General features: G+C 44.6%; 1 protein-coding gene and 1 non-coding gene across 2 annotated transcripts in view; both read left to right on the top strand.

The window, feature by feature from the left end:
• The window catches only part of LOC126271950 (neural-cadherin), a 1,775,154-nt gene that overhangs the window by 1,405,639 nt on the left and 350,342 nt on the right, over positions 1-19,173 (top strand). The window lies entirely within an intron of this gene.
• On the top strand, positions 1,855-1,929 carry Trnas-cga (transfer RNA serine (anticodon CGA)). The gene has a single exon. It is a non-coding gene; the product is annotated as a tRNA-Ser (tRNA).

The raw sequence follows: 19,173 nt of genomic DNA, 5'->3' as shown, positions 1-19,173 counted from the left end.
CGGGGGGTGAGGCGATAATTATTCCCTGGTGGAGCCGAAGCCACGGTAACAGGTGCTTCAGACGCCAATCTTAAGAGCACCTTTTTCTGTCCGAAGCGCGCTCGGCTTGCGTTCAGCACACTGGTTTTCAGCTTTCGGACTTTCGTTTGCTCGCAGGTGCGAGGCCTTACTTTTCTTCACTGCAAGAAGCCGTGGCACTGGGAAAGGGTGTGAAGCAAAACATTTGATTTACTTTTTGTGTCCTTCTGTTAGCTGCAGACATCTAGTATGTAACACACGTAATATAGTCCTTACAGAATTTTCGAAAATTAGTGCAAAATCACCTTCTCTACATCTCAAACATTTTCTGTGCCTATATTATGGCAAACCTAAGTCTAGCGTGACTGATGAAAATATTATAGTATCGTCTAATATAATACGCTCTGAGGCATAAAAACGAGAAAAAAAGACGCACCAGGAAGAAATCATCCAAATGAGACGGAAATCGACAGATGTGATGTACGTATACAGACGAACAAACTGCTACAATGCCAGGGAAATTGGCTTATTTATTCAATAAAAGTTGATGAATTCCTGCATTTTCCACTGAGCCCATGAGGCTCTCAATTCATTATGCTTTTAACACGATCCTTTTCCATGGAGTGTTGCTATAAATTCCCGTTAGCTACAACAAGGTCAGAAACTGGCGATCTCGCATCCCCTCACGTGTCACTGTTTCACAGCGGAGCCATCCTTCCGAGCTCTTTGTTACCGTGACCCTCTGCCCTTTCGAAATTTCCCTCCCTCCTCCACATCCAGTGACGATTAAAACGTTTCACGTGGTTTCCGTTTAATTATAGCATAACTTTTCGTTCTAATCGGATGACAGGCGAACAGGCATATGCGATAAGAGCCATTTTCCACTTATTCCTTCAGAAAAAAGCGCGCGCACACACACACACACACACACACACACACACACACACACGTTTATTTAATTTGTTTCTGTGGCAGTGGAAAACATTTTTCTCGAAGTAAATTAAAATAGTGCGAACTCGCTAGTTTTCCTTGGTTATCAGGCGAATGTCGGTGCGGAACCTCCCCCCTCCCCTCCCCCAATTACTCATAGCTAGGAATTATACAGCCCCATTCCCAGTCCCCTGGGATGTTTGGCTAGAAACAACGAAGTTCTACAACGGCTTGCCTCACTCTAATGTGTCGCGAATGAGCAAAAAATGCCGTTATTAATGTGTGGCGAATGAACATATTATGGCATTGGAACTTCCTGGCAGATTAAAACTATGTGCCGGAGCGCGACTCGAAATCGGGACCTTGGCCTTTCGCGGGCAAGTGCTCTACCAACTGAGCCACCGAAGCACGACTCACGACCCGTCCACGCAGCTTTAATTCCGCCATTACCTCGTCTCCTAGCTTCCAAACTTCGCAGAAGCCCTCTTGCATACCTTGCAGAAATAGCACTCCCGGAAGAAAGGATATTGCGGAGGCATGGCTTAGCCACAGCGTGGGGGATGTTTTTAGAATGAAATTTTCACTCTGCAGCGGAGTGTACGCTGATATGAAACTTCCTGGCAGATTAAAACTGTGTGCCGGACCGAGACTGGAATTCGTAACCTTTGCATTTCGCGGGCAAGTGCTCTACCAACTGAGCCACCCAAGCACGACTCACGACCCGTCCTCGCAGCTTTAATTCCGCCAGTACCTCGTCTCCTACCTTCCAAACTTCGCAGAAGCTCTCCTACATACCTTGCAGACCTAGCACTCCAGGAAGAAATGATGTCGCGGTCACATGGAAGTTCGGAAGGTAGGAGACGAGGTACTGGCGGAATTAAAGCTGTGAGGACGGGGCGTGAGTCGTGCTTGGGTAGCTCAGTTGGTAGAGCAGTTGCCCTCGAAAGGCAAAGGTCCCGAGTTCGAGTCTCGTTCCGGCACACAGTTTTAATCTCCGAGGAAGTTTCATATCAGCGCACACTCCGCTGCAGAGTGATAATTTCATTCTCAAAATATGGCATTGTTAAGTCGCATGTTTCACGCCTTCCTCGCACTTAGCCTGGTATATGCGTTGTTGTGAATAACGTATAACATAGCAACATAAAAAAATAATAAAAATAACAGCAATATCGGTTGAGGCAGTGTTTCGGTTAGACTGAAGCTTTGAGGCAGACCTTCAAAAAATGTTAATGTGACCAAGTTGATAGAGCGGTGGCGGAGAAAAGGCAAGGGGAAGGGATTCCTACCTTGAACTGGCAACAGTTTGAATTCGTCAGAAAAGTCCACTAGCACAACAACTCCGTCACAGAGTTTAATTCTGTATCAGCTGATTGCAACAACGAGACGTCCCACGCTTTCGCACGCACTGTGGGCAGAACCCCGTATCACCCTTGTATACATAAACCACATTTACAGCACCCAGACAACAGACGAGGGAAAGCATAGCTGCTGAGCATTCAAAACGATACCGTATTTCATACATTTACTGACCTCAGTCAGTCGAATATACGGTCGGACTGTTTAACAATTGTTAATACTGCGAACATAAATAATTACAGTAGTTGAATGCAATAATAATATTATAATGCAAGAATAGAAAGTATTGTAGGAACATGGTGTCACCATTAGCAGTGCAAGTCAATGGAATTTCTTTACGTTCATTTTCAAATAGGTTGGTATTTCAGTAACGCCAGATCATTTATTAATTCTTAAAGAAGGCGTGTACGAACTGAAAGTTTTGTGAATAATGTTTTTGTTACCGTGCAGTAAATAAGACACGGAAGCAGGCGTACAGCTCCATGTTACGCAACTCCCTTCTATAATTGTTTTTAACGTGGTTTTTACATGCCAGAGTGAGACTGTTGTTGTGCCTTGGAAACGGCCTTTTGTAATACGATGTTTCGCCGAAGCATCCATAGTTACGTTGCGTCTCACCACGACCCCTTTTCGTTATTCAGTTAACAAGAAGGTGCTTAGCTACCACGTATTCAAGTCAAACTATTACATGGCTTATAAGTTGTGTAAATTCAAAACCATAGTAGGAAAATTATTCTTTATTAAATAAAAATAGTGGGTTCCTGGCACATTTAGAAGCTTACGTGTGTCGTGTGCAAAATCTTCCGACGGAATAGCACACCAGCTTTCAGATCTGAATATCACTTTTTTTTCTAAGTTATTAGCATAAGAATTCAGGCTCACTAGCTGCGCGAGATCGGATGGTTACAACACCGGACTCGCAATTCTAGAGGAGCGACGTTCAGACGTCCATCGCTCCATCTATGGTTTTTCCACATCCGTTGAGAGGAAAACCAGGCATTCGCTTTTCACAACGCAGCTGTTAATTTATTCCCCGATTCTCGTAGAAATGTTGTGGTACTCCGCCGCGGTTCCTTAGTAGATGATGATCTCTTATTGCACAATAGAATCCATAGAGCTGTGACGTGATTCAGAATTGCAACAGTTATCTGTCGCGATGCCACTGCCATTTCCTAGACCTAAAATGATCCGGCGTCAAAAAATCAGATCACGCAGACAAATATATCTGACTGTTTTGAAACATTGTCTCTGAATGTTAATGAAATTAGGCAACTTACTGTGGATGTACATGGCCCTTAGGCAGCGTCCGAGCCACTGTTGCGTGCAGCGCTGCCTTCTATATCTTGAAGAAGCGGCTTGCATTCTGTAATGCGACACGATACCACTCAGAGATGGAAATTCATCGACTTCTCTGGCACAAAGACGACCACAGAAATTCCGTCTCCGATCGGGGACTTGATTCTGTCCCTTTCTGCGCCTCTCCGTGCTTCAGGCTGTGTAAGACTTTTTTTGTGCCTGGTTCGAGCTGGATAAGAAGCAAACGTCTCTGTCCAGAAATATGAAAAGCCTCTCTGAGCCGCTGCGGGTGTTTACAACTCTCATTGTACTGAAGTCAAATTGTTGTTCCAGCTCTTCCAAGAGTACACTGCAGCTTTCATAAATGCTTCTTGCCATTTGCTTTAAAATCTGTGGATTATTATTATTATTATTATTATTATTATTATTTATTATTATTATTATTATTGCGAGACCATGTAAAATAAGGAAATAGAATTATACCACTAACCGGCCGAGATGGCCGAGCGGTTCTAGGCGGTACAGTCTGGAACCGTACGACCGCTACGGTCACAGGTTCGAATCCTACCTCGGGCATGGATGCGTATGATGTCCGTAGATTGGTTAGGTTTAAGTACTTCTAAGTTCTAGGGGACTGATGACCTCAGAAGTTAAGTCCCATAGTGCTCAGAGCCATTAGAACCATCTTTATACCACTTCGTAGGTAGTAAGATAAATGAAGATGGAAGAAGCAGAGAGCTTACAAAGCAAATAACTGGAGAAACAAAATTAATAAATAAAAGGAATATGTTGTGCTTGGTGTTGTTGTTGTTGTTGTGGTCTTCAGTCCTGAGACTGGTTTGATGCACCTCTCCATGCTAATCTATCCTGTGCAAGCTCCTTCATCTCCCAGTACCTACTACAACCTACATCCTTCTGTATCTGCTTCGTGTATTCATCTCTTGGTCTCCCTCTACAATTTTTATCCTCCACGCTGCCCTCCAATACTAAATTTGTGATCCCTTGAAGCCTCAGAACATGACCTACAAAGATGTAAGCGTCTTAGAATGAAATTTTCACTCTACAGCGGAGTCTGCAGTGATGTGAAACTTCCTGGCAGATTAAAACAGTATTCGGGCCGAGATTCGAACTCGGGACCTTTGCCTTCGCAGGAGAGCTTCTGTGCAGTTTGGAAGGTAGGAGAAGAGGTACTAGCGGAATTAAAGGTGTGAGGACGGGGCGTGAGTTGTGCTTCGGCAGCTCAGTTGGTAGAGCACTTGGACGCGAAAGGCAAAGGTCCCGAGTTCGAGTCTCGGTCCGGCACACAGTTTTAATCTGCCAGGAAGTTTCATGCAAGCGTCTTGATGTTTACAGATTGGCTTATAGTACGCTTTAAGTAAAACTTATGGGTATGAAAAACAATCGCGACTAATCTGGCCTCATCAGGAGGAATTCCCTTTTTAACGTAGCAGGAATATTTCGAGCACTGAGTTTGTCCCAAAAAATCAATCTAGCTTCAGCGAATAATGTTTTTGACGCTATTTTTGAACTAGTAACGAAAGTCGTACACCTGACTGCGGCGCGAAGTGAATGCTACGACGCGTTTTTTTTTATTTTTTTTTATTATAATGTAAGTACCGTTTTGAACTTTAAGAAAGGCGTGCTAAGATATCTCAAGAATGTTAGTTTTACATGAAAGCCTGTACTTTAATCTACGCACTGACGCCATTACAGTCTGATTCTTCCTTGTTTACGTTGTGTACTGAGTGTTTAAAATGCCTCCGATAATCGGGAGTCCCGCCGACTGTGAATTACGAGATTTCTTAGTGCTAAAGGCGTAAAAGCGATTCATCGTGAGATGTGTGCAGTTTACGGAGAAAACATTGAGTGATGAAATGGTAAGAAAGTGGATGAGAGCATTTAAAGATGGCGGCACAAATGTGCACGATGAACAACGGATTGGGCGTCCTTCAGTAGTTAATGAAAGTTTGGTGCAGGAAGTGGACAATAAGGTGAGAGGAAATAGACGCTTTACAGTTTCCTCTTTGCGGGATGAGTTTCCACAGTTTTTCGTAGTGTTTTGTGTGGCATTGTGACCGAGCACTTGAACTACCGAAAATTGTGTGCACATCGGGTACCGAAAATGTTGACGGATGTGCACAAAACCAAACGTTTAAACAGTGCACTGCCTTTCCTTTAGCGGTACCACAACGACGGTGTTGATTTCTTAAGCCAAATTGTTACGGGCGATGAAACATGGGTGGCCTACGTCACACCAGAATCAAAGCAACAGTCCATGGAAGTTGAGCAAGGGCATCGTTTTGCTGCAAGACAATGCCCGTCCGCATGTGGCGAATCAGACGAAAGAACTCATCACATTTTTTCGATGGGAAACTCTAGATCAGGGCTTCCCAATCTTTTCAGCTGGTGGACCCCTTCTTCAGTGGAAAATCCGTGGCGGACCCCTAGTCAGTCAAGAGCACAGCAACTTTAAATTTCAGAGCGAAACCCATGGGAATTGAAAGCTTCTTAATGCAAGTTCCATGTTCCCAATGACACCTCCCCCCCCCCCCCCCCCCCCCGAAGTATGAATAGTCTTTGGTTTAGAGATGAATGAAAACAACTTGAAGGTCAAAAATCGACTTGTGAAATAGGTAGTGCTCTGACAAAGCAACATTTAATGATGCCTGGGGCCGCATACGTGCCAGCGAGCGCTGTGATTTGTCGACAAAGCTCGCTTCGCGCATGCGTAAAAGGTTTCAGCGCATCTACCGCCGTGAGCGGAATAACAAACGACCCCTAAGTAAAAGTACACATGTTTTTGACACGAAAAAAAAGTGATGAATTTCATTTTCACATTTTTAGTCATTATTTTACACGATTTGGTGAAGGGTGGCCGCCACGGACCCCCTAGAAAGAGACGGCGGACCCCTTAGCCCCCCTCTAGATCGTTCTCCGCACAGCCCCGATCTTGCGCCCAGTGTCTACCATCTGTTCCTGCACTTGAAGAAACACCTGGGCGGTCAGCGTCTTAAAGGCGACGACGACGAAGTCGAAACAGTGGTGCTGCAGTGCTTAACAAGTCAGGCGGCACATTTCTATGAAGAGGGTAATCAAAAACGGGTACAATGTTATGACAAGTGCCTCAATATTGACGGAAATTATGTAGAAAAGTAGACTGCGGTACATGCATTCATGTAAAAATAAAAGTATTGAGATATCTTAGCACGTCTTTTCTTAATTTCAAAACGGTACTTACTTAAAAAAGACGTCTCGTAGAATCCTCTAGCTGTTTTTTCTTTCTCTCTCTTTTTTTTTTTTAATGAGATGGCGCCATTTGAATGTCACGGAGCCTTCATTCGTACGTTTCCCTACGAATTTTTGTGTGTGTGACACTAACGGTAAAGTTATCCATGCCGAAGCGGAAAGCACTTCCACAACCCGGACATTTCGCAGTTTTACCACGCGCACAGCCCCTGGTAACCTGCACGGTGTCGTCCACACAAGGGTGCCTCGCTTCGCAGCATACGCTGCTGTGCACCTGCGTGACTACGGGGCTGAAGGCGCTGGCAACGATCCACCATTTGTCGAGGCGTGCGGGGCGGATTTCCCGAGCGCAAATTTCAATCCCGGAAGACACCTGCACTTCCGCTGCCAACACCCTTTCTCCCTTACCCCCTCACCCGGCATACCTTTCCCTCGCGGCATCGCGTTGTACGCCTCCTTTCAGGCGGCTCTTTGATGGTGGAAACACGTATTGTGTACAGTGCCAGAAGAGAAGCAAAAACAAATGCTGGAACAACAGCACTTAAACAAATGCACCTGCTGCTCGGAGACACTGCTCTAGTACGAACGTAGTCTTCCGCGGACGGCTCTCCCCCAGGTCTTCTTCTGACGTCTCACCGCGTTTTTTTAATCCCTATTTCTGCGTAGTCGTCATGGCTTTAGTATGAAATGAAAGGTACCCACACCTCATTACTTTCGTGTTTGACATAATTCAAAACACAAAACAACACACAGTCCAGAATCGTATATCTTGCAATAAAAACGCAATCTCTTTGCATTATTTCACTTCTGATCAGTGGCTAGCACTTGTTGTTGTTGTTGTCGTTGTTGTTGTGGTCTTCAATCCTGAGATTGGTTTGTTGCAGCTCTCCACGCTACTTCATCCTGTGCAAGCTTCTTCATCTCCCAGTACCTACTGCAGCCTACATCCTTCTGAATCTACTTAGTGTATTCATCTCTTAGTCTCCCTCTACGATTTTTACCCTCCACGCTGCCCGCCAATGCTAAATTTGTGATCCCTTGATGCCTAAGAACATGTCCTACCAACCGATCCTTTCTTTTGGTCAAGTTGTGCCACAAACTTCTCTTCTCCCCAATTCTATTCAATACCTTCTCATTAGTTATGTGACCTACCCATCTAATCTTCAGCATTCTTCTGTAGCACCACATTTCGAAAGCTTCTATTCTTTTCTTGTCTAAACTATTTATCGTCCATGTTTCACTTCCATACATGCCTACACTCCATACAAATACTTTCAAAAACGACTTCCTCACACTTAAATCTATACTCGATGTTAACAAATTTCTCTTCTTCAGAAACGCTTTCCTTGCCATTGCCAGTCTACATTTTATTTCCTCTCTACTTCGACCATCATCAGTTATTTTGCTCCCCAAATAGCGAAACTCCTTTACTACTTTAAGTGTCTCGTTTCCTAATCTAATACCCTCAACATCACCCGACTTAATTCGACTACATTCCATTATCCTCCTTTTGCTTTTGTTGATGATCATCTTATATCCTCCGTTCAACAGCTCTTCCAAGTCCTTTGTTGTCTCTGACAGAATTACAACGTCATCGGCGAACCTCAACGTTTTTATTTCTTCTCCATGGACGTTAATACCTACTCCGAATTCTTCTTTTGTTTCCTTTACTACTTGCTCAATATACAGATTGAATAACATCCGGGACAGGCTACGACCCTGCCTCACTCCCTTCCCAACCGCTGCTTCCCTTTCATGCCCCTCGACTCTTATAACTGCCATCTGGTTTCTGTACAAATTGTAAATAGCCTTTCGCTCCCTGTATTTTACCCCTGCCACCTTTCGAATTTGAAAGAATTTATTCCATTCAACGTTGTCAAAAGCTTTCTCTAAGTCTACAAATGCCAGAAATTTAGGTTTGCCTTTCCTTAATCTAGCTTCTAAGATAAGTCGTAGGGACAGTATTGCCTCACGTGTTCCAACATTTCTGCGGAATCCAAACTGATCTTCGCCGAGGTCGGCTTCTACCAGTTTTTCCATTCGTCTGTAAAGAATTCGCGTTAGTATTTTGCAACTGTGACTTATTAAACGGATAGTTCGGTAATTTTCACGTCTGTCTACACCTGCTCTTTTTGGGACTGGAATTATTATATTCTTCTTGAAGTCTGAGGGTATTTTGCCTGTCTCATACATCTTGCTCACCAGATGATAGAGTTTTGTCAGGACTAGCTCACCCAAGGCCGTCAGTAGTTCTAATGGAATGTTGTCTACTCCCGGGGCCTTGTTTCGACTCAGGTCTTTCAGTGCTCTGTCAAATTCTTCATGCAGAATCGTATCTCCCATTTCATCTTCATCTACATCCTCTTCCATTTCCATAATATTGTCCTCAAATACATCGCCCTTGTATAGACCCTCTGTATACTCCTTCCACCTTTCTGCTTTCCCTTCTTTGCTTAGAACTGGGTTTCCATCTGAGCTCTTGATATTCATACAAGTGGCTCTCTTTTCTCCAAAGGTCTCTTTAATTTTCCTGTAGGCAGTATCTATCTTACCCCTAGTGAGATAAGCCTATTTCGTAGTCCTAACAAAGAGAGTCACTAACAAACAAAATTACGAACACAGACGAACTCATTACACTTATGTTGACTCATTTGGCATAACGAGCAATCGAGCACAAGACACAAGAGTCTTCGTACAAGGGGTGTGTAGGCTAAACACTCACCATTCTAAATGTCAGAAAGATTTCAAATCATTCATCTCCGCCCCTTTCCTTCTTCTTTCTCTGCATCTTCTCTTTTCTATTTTGCTCTGCCTCTACCCTTTCCTCATGTTGTTCTCCCTGTTTTCCCCCCACGGATTCGGGGCCGTTGGCACGCGCCATGCTGCCATACCGTATTTACCCCATTGCATTTGACCCCATCATGATACTGAGCAACGTTTCCGCCAGTGTTTCCAATAAATATATTTCCGTCATAAACGTGTCTTGCAACGACAGCCGAAGCTATGTCTAGTATCACAATAAGAGGACGCGGGGAAATTGTGAAACTTCTAGTCATGACACTATTCAGCTAAAACTAATCGCCTTGAAACTCTTCGTAGTTGAGCGGGTGTGAGCGTCAAAAGCCCCCGATCTTTCTCTCCTTATGCAAATGTTCCAGGTTTCATCGGCTGGCCGGCCGGCCGTGGAGGGGGGGGGGGGGGGGGGGGGGGGAGCGGTTCTAGGCGCCACAGTTTCGAACCGCGCTACCGCTACGGTCGCAGGTTCGAATCCTGCCTCGGGCATGAGTGTGTGTGATGTCCTTAGGTTAGTTAGGTTTAAGTAGAACATGATAGGATTGCTGTATACATCGGTGGACTCTGAAACATCGTAAGTATGTTCATTAATCGGTGCGCTCTTGTAGTATGCTGAAAAAAAAAATAGTTCCACTTTCTGCAGGTGACAATATGGCGCTCTAAGCAGTCTGGACATGGTATGAGTGGAGGGAAAGGGGAGTGAAGATCAAGCACATGATAACTGTCGTTCTGTTACGTTTATTAGGATATGGTTACAAGTTACAACATCTATTAAATATGGTTCCGTACGCAGCAACATGCTGCATGCGTAACAAGGCATAGTTAACAGTTGCTTGCAGCATATCTGATATAATCATAGTGATGTGTCATCGGATGCAATCTGTCTGATCAGGAAAGGATCGAATAGCCTACATGTCTATAGACAAGATCTTTCAGATATCACCACAACCAGAACTCACATGGACTTAGGTCTCGGGATCTGGAAGGCCACACATCTTGAAATTGCCATCTTGAAATTTCAAAAAAACATAAATAAATAAATAAATAAAAGAAAAAAGGTTCAAATGGCTATGAGCACTATGGGACTTAACATCTGAGGTCATCAGTCCCCTCTAACTTAGAACTACTTAAACCTAACCAACCTAAGGACATCACACACATCCATGCCCGAGGCAGGATTCAAACCTGCGACCGTAGCGGTCGCGCGATTCCAGACTGAAGCAGCTAGAACCGATCGGCCAAAACGGCTGGCTGAAATTTCATGACAACCTGTTTGTACGTTAGCTTATGTGGGTTTCTCCTTACGTTATCTTTTTCTTATGGATCTGCTGATGGTTCAGGCCGATACATGCCATAATAAGGGTTAATATGTATATGCGATCTAAAAAAATTCTGTGCATAAATAATATGAGAAGAAGTTGATTACTTCGGTAAGGCCATGTACATATTGTTCTCTCGTAATCATCGTATTAGAATTCTTTCAATTTTTGTTTGCATGCGTTTTCTATATTTTAAAGATATAACTCCAAATTTCTACATATGCAAATAGGATAGAACTAGTATTTTACAGACTGGCATTACAAAGAGTTAATGAGATTACGACAGCGCCTGAAGTAATATATGAGCACTTGGTGTGTCTGTGGTAATCGGCGCGGAAGGAATATCTGTGCCGAGAGATTAACTGCGTCGAAGTTTAGTAATACTTGTTAAAATCTATTACAACCTGGAAATTACTACGTAGTTAATTTGATCAGGTTGATGAGTTTATTGCGAGCAACCAGTTGCATTCATATATAAATCCGGAAGCCCAGAGAGTTAATTTCGTCCGATAGCCATCTCTATCAGTAATCAGCCACATGGAAAAGTTCTTTAACTCACATTGAGCAAACTGAATTAATGCTGCCGTTACAGTGTCCACCGTTCGTTTTCTGTTGCCACACTGTATGTTGACAGAGACAGCAAACATGGCATCGACAGGAGATATTAGTTTCGTAGCAGAAAGAGCGGTCTAGAGCCGGTTTTCGAAATCAGCCCATAATTATACGCTGTATATGAGGATTGTGACCTTGCGTAAGTTTAGTCGGAGGTGTTCGCGCAGAATACGCTTGAAAGCTCCCTGTGGCGTCCTGTGTCCAGGACTCGCGCGAAATGTTGTCGTATTACTAGCCAAATGGAGAATAATTTCTCGCACAGCTTGATGGTCTGAGCTGACAGTTGCATCCAAGTTGCCAGTTTTGTAGCCAATCCCCATTGTTTTCTTGTACCACGATCACAGGGTATGTTAAGAGTTTTAACAGGTATTTTGCGCGAAATCCCTATTCTACCGCCACAGTACAGCTAATACACTGCTTTTGCAAAACTTGGATGATAAGACAGATAAAGTAAAGTGACATATTACCTACCAGGTGGAAGCGAATGAAAATGCGAGGACTTGTTGCTTGACGTCAGGCAAATAAAGTGGTGAGGTCAACATGAATATAGCGCCAAATGGGGCTGGCTCCGCAGTGCCAGGCATTTGAAGGAACGGGGAAAGGTAGCGTCTCCTCACCAGCGGGCAGTTACGTTGCACTGTGATGGTATTCTTCGTAACAACATCCGAATGACTTCACACGCCGACGAATCATGGGGAAACTGGAAGAAGGACAAAGTGTGACGAGTGTTTTCCAGGAGTTTAGTATTCCTCGCGGCATTGTTTCACGTGCATGGGGAGTATTCCGAACCACAGGAGAAATGGTAGTTTACCGCAGTCAAGTACAACCCTGAATTCCCATTGTTTGAAACCTCATAATTATATATAAGCTCAAACATCAATTGTCTCTAAATATTTTTGTACCTGCCGGTTTTCGCTCAGCGTTAAATGTGAAATGGGAAACAGGTTGAGAAGATTATTATTCCAAAGAGTGTAATAGTTTTTGTGTTGAAATTGCAGTTAAAGCCCAGGTAAAGGATTAGTGAAGCTGGAACTTCTGTTTCTAATTTCAGCTACTTCTTGATGCGTAATCTCCCCAGACACCTGAAATAACCACATTAAATTTGTTTTTCGTGGAGGTACAGCAGAATCCGTGTGCCGTTGATGATATACCATGTGCAGTAACTCAATGACAGAATCGCATATCTCGACTGAAACGTCTGATTTTAGTCACAAGAAATTAAATGCAAGTGAGTCCTAGAAATAGTCTTTTACAAGGAGCATACAAAGGAGGCAAACGGTCCACATTTTGTTCCAAATGACAGAAACTGCATGTATTGACAATTGGAGGTACAGTGTAACAAGAGCTATCTCCATGATCATCGTTTTGTAACTCGCTCGAAAGGTGGCATATATACTGATACGGTGTGTGTCTTCTTCGTCGACCAAAAGATATCAGTATACAACGTTTTCCCTTCCACCTTACTTACAATACTATCCGTATTTCTGGTCAAAGCTAAAGGGGGCACGCACATTTACGTTATGAAGCATTCATCGGACCGTTCACCGCGTTGTGAGTTTAAACAGTGGGGACTCGAAGCTTAAATGATAAAAAATATTGCTTATCATGGTCACCACCATCTTTTGCTTTCAAGAAGAAGACACTACTTAGTGGGTTGCACTACACAGGAATGAAAATGTTGCACTCTGGACGGACGCCTTCATGAAGAAGCTTACGTTTCCGACGTCTGATTCTTGTAGTGGCTAGCGCAGTTCCATCTATAATGTCACGGTCCGCGATGTTATGTATTCCGCTGTTCCTACTGGTTGCGCCTCAGAACTTTTCATTGCTGATTGCCGCATTATGATTAGCATATTTCGAAAGTGAAATTTTGTGGAAATTGTCATCCCCTTCCTCGCCCTCCTCCTCCTCCTCTTCATCATCATCATTATTATCACTACCACCACCACCACCACCACCACCACCACCAGTCATTTTTATTCAGTGCTGGTCAGTGGTCTATCTCTAGACTCCTCCACATTTTACGATCTCTAACTTTACTTGTCCTGTATTGTTCTGATTACGTTTATTCATCTCCCATTATCATGAGAAGTACAACAAAGAGTCCGTCAGCTCCTCTGCCTAGCGAGTCGCCATTTCAGTTTCGTAATACTGATTGTGATATTCTTCGCTTACCTCTTTTCCATGCATTTATCCATTTTCTTGTCCCTTCTCGTTACTCCCGACATGTTTCTTTCGAGTGCGTTTTTATGAGGGGTTTAAAGACAATTCCCAAAAGCTCACTTTACGCAGTTATCGTCCTCGGCACCACTCTGAACTGACAGCAGTGTAAGCTACAGATCTCCTATGTTGTATCCGGGAAACGTCGCGAAAAGTCAAAATCGCAACTCCTAGACCGAACGAAAGAGCAGGGGGGGTTTAAACATGACTGCCAGCGCTAGATTTGTTTCCAGTTCTTCCGTGACTTTGTCGGTTCTCCAGGTACTCACCCTTCCTTCAGTCTCACGCGAATTGCCTCACAGAGCGTATTCATTCAGCTGCCCTCACTGTTCCTCCGAGGGGAAATGGTTTGCTTGAGAGTGCGTTATCCTCGGCAGGAGTTTTTCCTCCAGCTCTTCTTGTCTTCCTCGCAGAGGAATCAGACAGAGTAAACGGGCCAGTCTCTAGAGCTTCCTGTATTTATCTCCCGACACAGCGTCACGTCAGCGCGCAAGGTAGCCTCCTTGATTGTTCGCGATACAATCATCTTCGCGACTCTGCTTGTGCCCTCCCATCCGAAATGACGCGGTGATCAATATGCGCCAAGAAGGCCTACTGCTACCCGAGTTTAACTTAAGATGAATTCACATTAGTTACTCCTGAAAAGAAGCCCTATTGTCGCAGCAGGCGCGTTATCTATAGAGGAGACTGCGTCTCCAGTCTGTCATTCGTTGGCTTGTCCCAGCCTGTTGTACTGTGCTCAGTTATTATTACCTGCTATTCAGAAGCGCTCTTGAGCCGTACAACACAATCACATTAATCAGCGAGCTTAGGTAGAAATAACGCTGTTCTTCACTAGAGTACACCCGGTCCATAGAGGAAAAATACCAGAGTAAATCAAAAAGGAATTACGATTACCTTCCAACATTGATAGTTCAAGCTCATTTCTACCGATAAGAATTTAATTTTCCCTTCGTGGTCGCTACTCGCCTCGGACGAGTCTCTCCCTCGACCTTTTTTTATGCTAGGTGTTTCACAACTCCTGTTGTAGACTTCTAAGGGTTGTACTGGGGAGTTAATACGTAAATGCTGGATAAGGACCCCGAGTCCGGAAATGTAGCCTTTGGAAGTAAAATAAGTTTGAAGGTCGGAGCACTTTCAAATCTCCCGCTTCACGGTACGCACGGAGCGGCGACAATGAGTTCTGACCTGTGTGCTCAACACACATGGTATCTTCAGCGTAGTACTTCGGTGGGATGATTGTCTCAGGCTCACGGCGATTTTGCCTGATTGTCTGTACGACCTTCGAAAGGAAACTTTTTAACCGTCCCTCATACATTCAAACGGTACATTTCTGGACATGTGTTGGAAATTGGAAATTTGTGGTAAGTTCCTATGGGATCAAACTGCTGAGGTCATCGGTCCCTAGGCTTACACACTAGTTAATCTAACATTTCTCGGGGGAGGAGCCACGCGAACCGTGGCAATGCGCCTCAGACCGCGATGCTACCCCGTGCGGCGACATGAGTTGCTTTGCAAAACTTTTTCTACTAAGTCCCATCATAACACCTAGAAGCCTGTGATGGAAAACATTAAACACCCGGCAGTTACATTTTTATTGGCTTCAATTTATGTAGTCATACAGCCATCTACAGTACACGATCGATCTCGTTTACCCAAAAATGTGTGTGAAATCGTATGGCACTTAACTGCTAAGGTCATCAGTCCCTAAGCTTACACACTACTTAACCTAAATTATCCCAAGGACAAACACACACACCCATGCCCGAGGGAGGACTCGAACCTCCGCCGGGACCAGCCGCACAGTCTATGACTGCAGCGCCTGAGACCGCTCGACTAATCCCGCGCGGCTCGTTTACCCCAAAGTCACAATATTACATGTTCAATTCATACACACATCATTCCATTCCGAGATCCGAATACCAAATTTGCCCCGACGTACTTGAAGAACACGGGCTAGGTTTATACCATTTCGTGCTAACATTGCACATACAAATTAGATAAACATACAGTATCACAAACAAAACAGTTAATTAATAAACTAAAGTTGCTTTAAAATCTTGTATCTTTGCTGAAGTGCTATGCACTGTGAAAGTTCCACTTTCACCGCCGCAAGGGAATTTGTTATTAACTTGAAAATCTTGGCGTCCGCTGTTGCCAGCAGCGTTTACGCGCTTAATCGTCCGCTACGCTCCATGTTCCTGAACAGCAAGACTGGGGCTTCCCCTCTTGTTTCCATCGTCGACCCAGCAAGTAACACAGGCTTACGATCTTCTTCTTCTCCACTGTCACAGTATAGCAAGACGTCTCTCAAGAGACGGTGCAGACTTTTTTTTGTAGCGCCCGTGGTTAACGTTCAGGTGTGTCACGGTTACATTAAATTTTCGTACGATGTTTTCTTTGGAGTACCGCTGTGTGGCTCGGACGGAGTTCCTCAGTCTCATCGAGGCAGATGTCTTGTGTCAGTTAGTCTAGGTTACAACAGCACTTTGTGAAGATTACAACTATTATGAAAAAGACCTTGTTACAAAACGCTGTAGTTAACAAGTGGAAGAGAGCGTATTTGCAGCATAGGCCATTCTCCGTCAGTGTTGCTAGAGAGATTTCTTTTCAAAGTTTCCGAGCGCTTGCATAAGGTTGATTGATTCCTGACTCTAGGTACAGAACCCACTCGTGTTCTTGGTAAAACGGACTCAGATCCCGAGATACCATTCGGATTTCAGTTTAAGTTTTCCAGGCTTTTGCCAAATTAACGTCAGACATGCTGTGATGATTACCTTTACAATTAATTGTCAATCTGGAGCCGCGCGACCGCTACGGTCGCAGGTACGAATCCTGCTTCTGGCATGGATGTCTGTGATGTCCGGGGTTAGTTAGGTTTAAGTAGTTCTAAGTTCTAGGGGACTGATGACCTCATATATTAAGTCCCATAGTTCTCAGCGCCATTTGAACATTTAATTGTCCGCCCCATTTGCACTCTTTCATCCTGAGACAGTGTCCCGAGTTGATGATTTTGCTTTCATAAGTCCATAGAATCGATAAAAGAAAACAATCTAGGGGAAAAATAAAAAATAAAGTTCTCTGATCCCCGAGGTGCAGCAGGTACTACATTACTCGATTCTGCGTTGTGTTCATTAACACAGTTTGGAAACTCCAGTTGGTAGAAATACAATTTATTAACATTTCTAGGGACTTTGACGTAGATAGTAGCCACTGGATTAGGATATGAAGCCGAAAGACGGCCGTGGAGCATGAAATACGAGCGTGATGGTCGCGCGCTGGGAAGGACAGAATGTCTGCATTTGGAACCCGGTGGTCTGCAATTGAATTACGATATGGCGCAGCGGAGCGGAGTTGCGTCGCGAGCAGTTGTTCCGCTGCTAATTAAACGTCAACAGTGCCGGCTGTGGTGCATTGCTGTTTGCCGACCAACCAGCACCCACTGAAGTCTGCCTGGTGTGTGAGCGGTCGGCCTAACAGCTATAGGACAGGTGTTGTCGTCAGCAAGCAACTGCTCGTGTCCAGCATTAATACGGTACCCTTACTGAAGCTGCCCTAGAGTGCAGTAACGCTTTAATGTATTCCACGTAAACAGGCGGAATTACCCATTATTTTGAGACTACGAAAGCAGTCACACCCATTAGATAAATGGTTCAAATGGCTCTGAGCACTGTGGGACTTAACATCTATGGTCATCAGTCCCCTAGAACTTAGAACTATTTAAACCTAACTAACCTAAGGACAGCACACAACACCCAGTCATCACGAGGCAGAGAAGCTCCCTGACCCCGCCGGGAATCGAACCCGGCGGGCGTGGGAAGCGAGAACGCTACAGCACGACCACGAGCTGCGGACCCCATCAGATATCTGGCAGTATGAGTACGGAGGGATTTGAGAGGAACGACCACACAATAGTAACCATAGGAAAGTCAGACGCCAGACACCTATTGGAAGACTTCTGAGAATGTGTAACCAGGAGCAAGGTAGCTTACAAAACTCCCGTTCGACCAACACTTGAATATTGCTCGTTACCCTGGGACCCGTACCAGAAAGGACTGATAATGGAAGTAGAGAAGATCCAAAGAAGAGCCCCACGTTTCGCAACAGGTTTAAGCGCGAGGACATCACGCAGATGCTTACCCAATCTCAGTGGCAGACGTTACAAAAGAGGCATTGTGTATCGTGGTACGATTTATTCTGTCTGTTTGCTTTCCGAAGAGTCAACTAATGTATTTCTTCCTCCTACGTATAGCCGGCCGCTGTGGCCGAACGGTTCTAGGCGCTTCAGCCCGGAACCGTGCAGCTGCTACGATCGCAGGTTCGAATCCTGCCTCGGGCATGGATGTGTGTGATGTCCTTAGGTTGGTTAGGTTTAAGTAGTTCTAAGTTCTAGGGGACTGATGATCTCAGATGTCCCATAGTCCCGTAATCTTTAGAGCCATTTGAACATCCTACGTATACCTCACGAAAGACCATGAGAGAGATTCGAGATCGCACGAAGGCCTACAAGTAATCATTCTTTCCGCTCACCATCCACGATTGTAACCGGAAAGAAAATGATAGTGGCATCCGGAGTATAGGTGTAGATGTACAGATGCCAGCATGACGGCGGTCTCACATACCAGTTTCCTGTTACAACTGGCGTCAACCCGGTTTTTGTTACGTTTCCCGCTCTTTTAACTATATACTTCGCTATTGTGATCACTGATGTGACGAGCACACAAGAACTGCAGTTAAGAAACTGGCTTGAATGTTCAGCCTGAAGAAGTATTCGACATATCACACCTTCTAGCCGAATGCAAAACCCTTCGTCGAATTATTGTTGAGATCCTTTTTCTCGCAATATCTGCCGAGCGGCTGACGTGGTGCGGTCAGATGGCTGAATTAATACGAGGGCCATTCAGGTTAACAATGCAACACATTTTTTCTGGTCCAATTTCGGCTGAACAAATGCAGAATTTGTTGAGGGACATTGTGAAGTACTCCCACTTCAGCCCCTGTAATTTCATGAAGGTACGATAAGTGGCGGCGCCACACGTAATCTTCGAACTGACGTCTATTACAGAGCTGCGTTGCACGCAAAGACCTGTCAGTCATGGTCTTCCTTTTGGCGGAAAACCAGAGCGTCACAGATATTCATAGGCGCTTGCACAATGTCTACGGAGACCTGACAGTGAACAAAAGCCCGATGAGTCGTTAATTGAGGCGTCTGTCATGTTCTTAACAACCTGGGACCACTGCTCCAATGAGCATGTACTGTGTCTTTGACAGCAGGCTTTACGGGCTCTCCCGTGACCAGGGGTCAGTGGAATGCCGCTTGCAGGTCTCTGGGCGAATAAAGCATGTCTGTAAGACTGCGTGTCCGGAGACAACTGTTCCAGTG

The sequence above is a fragment of the Schistocerca gregaria genome, chromosome 5 (genome assembly GCF_023897955.1).
Source record: "Schistocerca gregaria isolate iqSchGreg1 chromosome 5, iqSchGreg1.2, whole genome shotgun sequence".
Lineage (NCBI taxonomy): Eukaryota > Metazoa > Arthropoda > Insecta > Orthoptera > Acrididae > Schistocerca > Schistocerca gregaria.
Note: the sequence above shows the minus strand (reverse complement) of the source record. Positions and strands in the feature narration are given on the sequence as shown.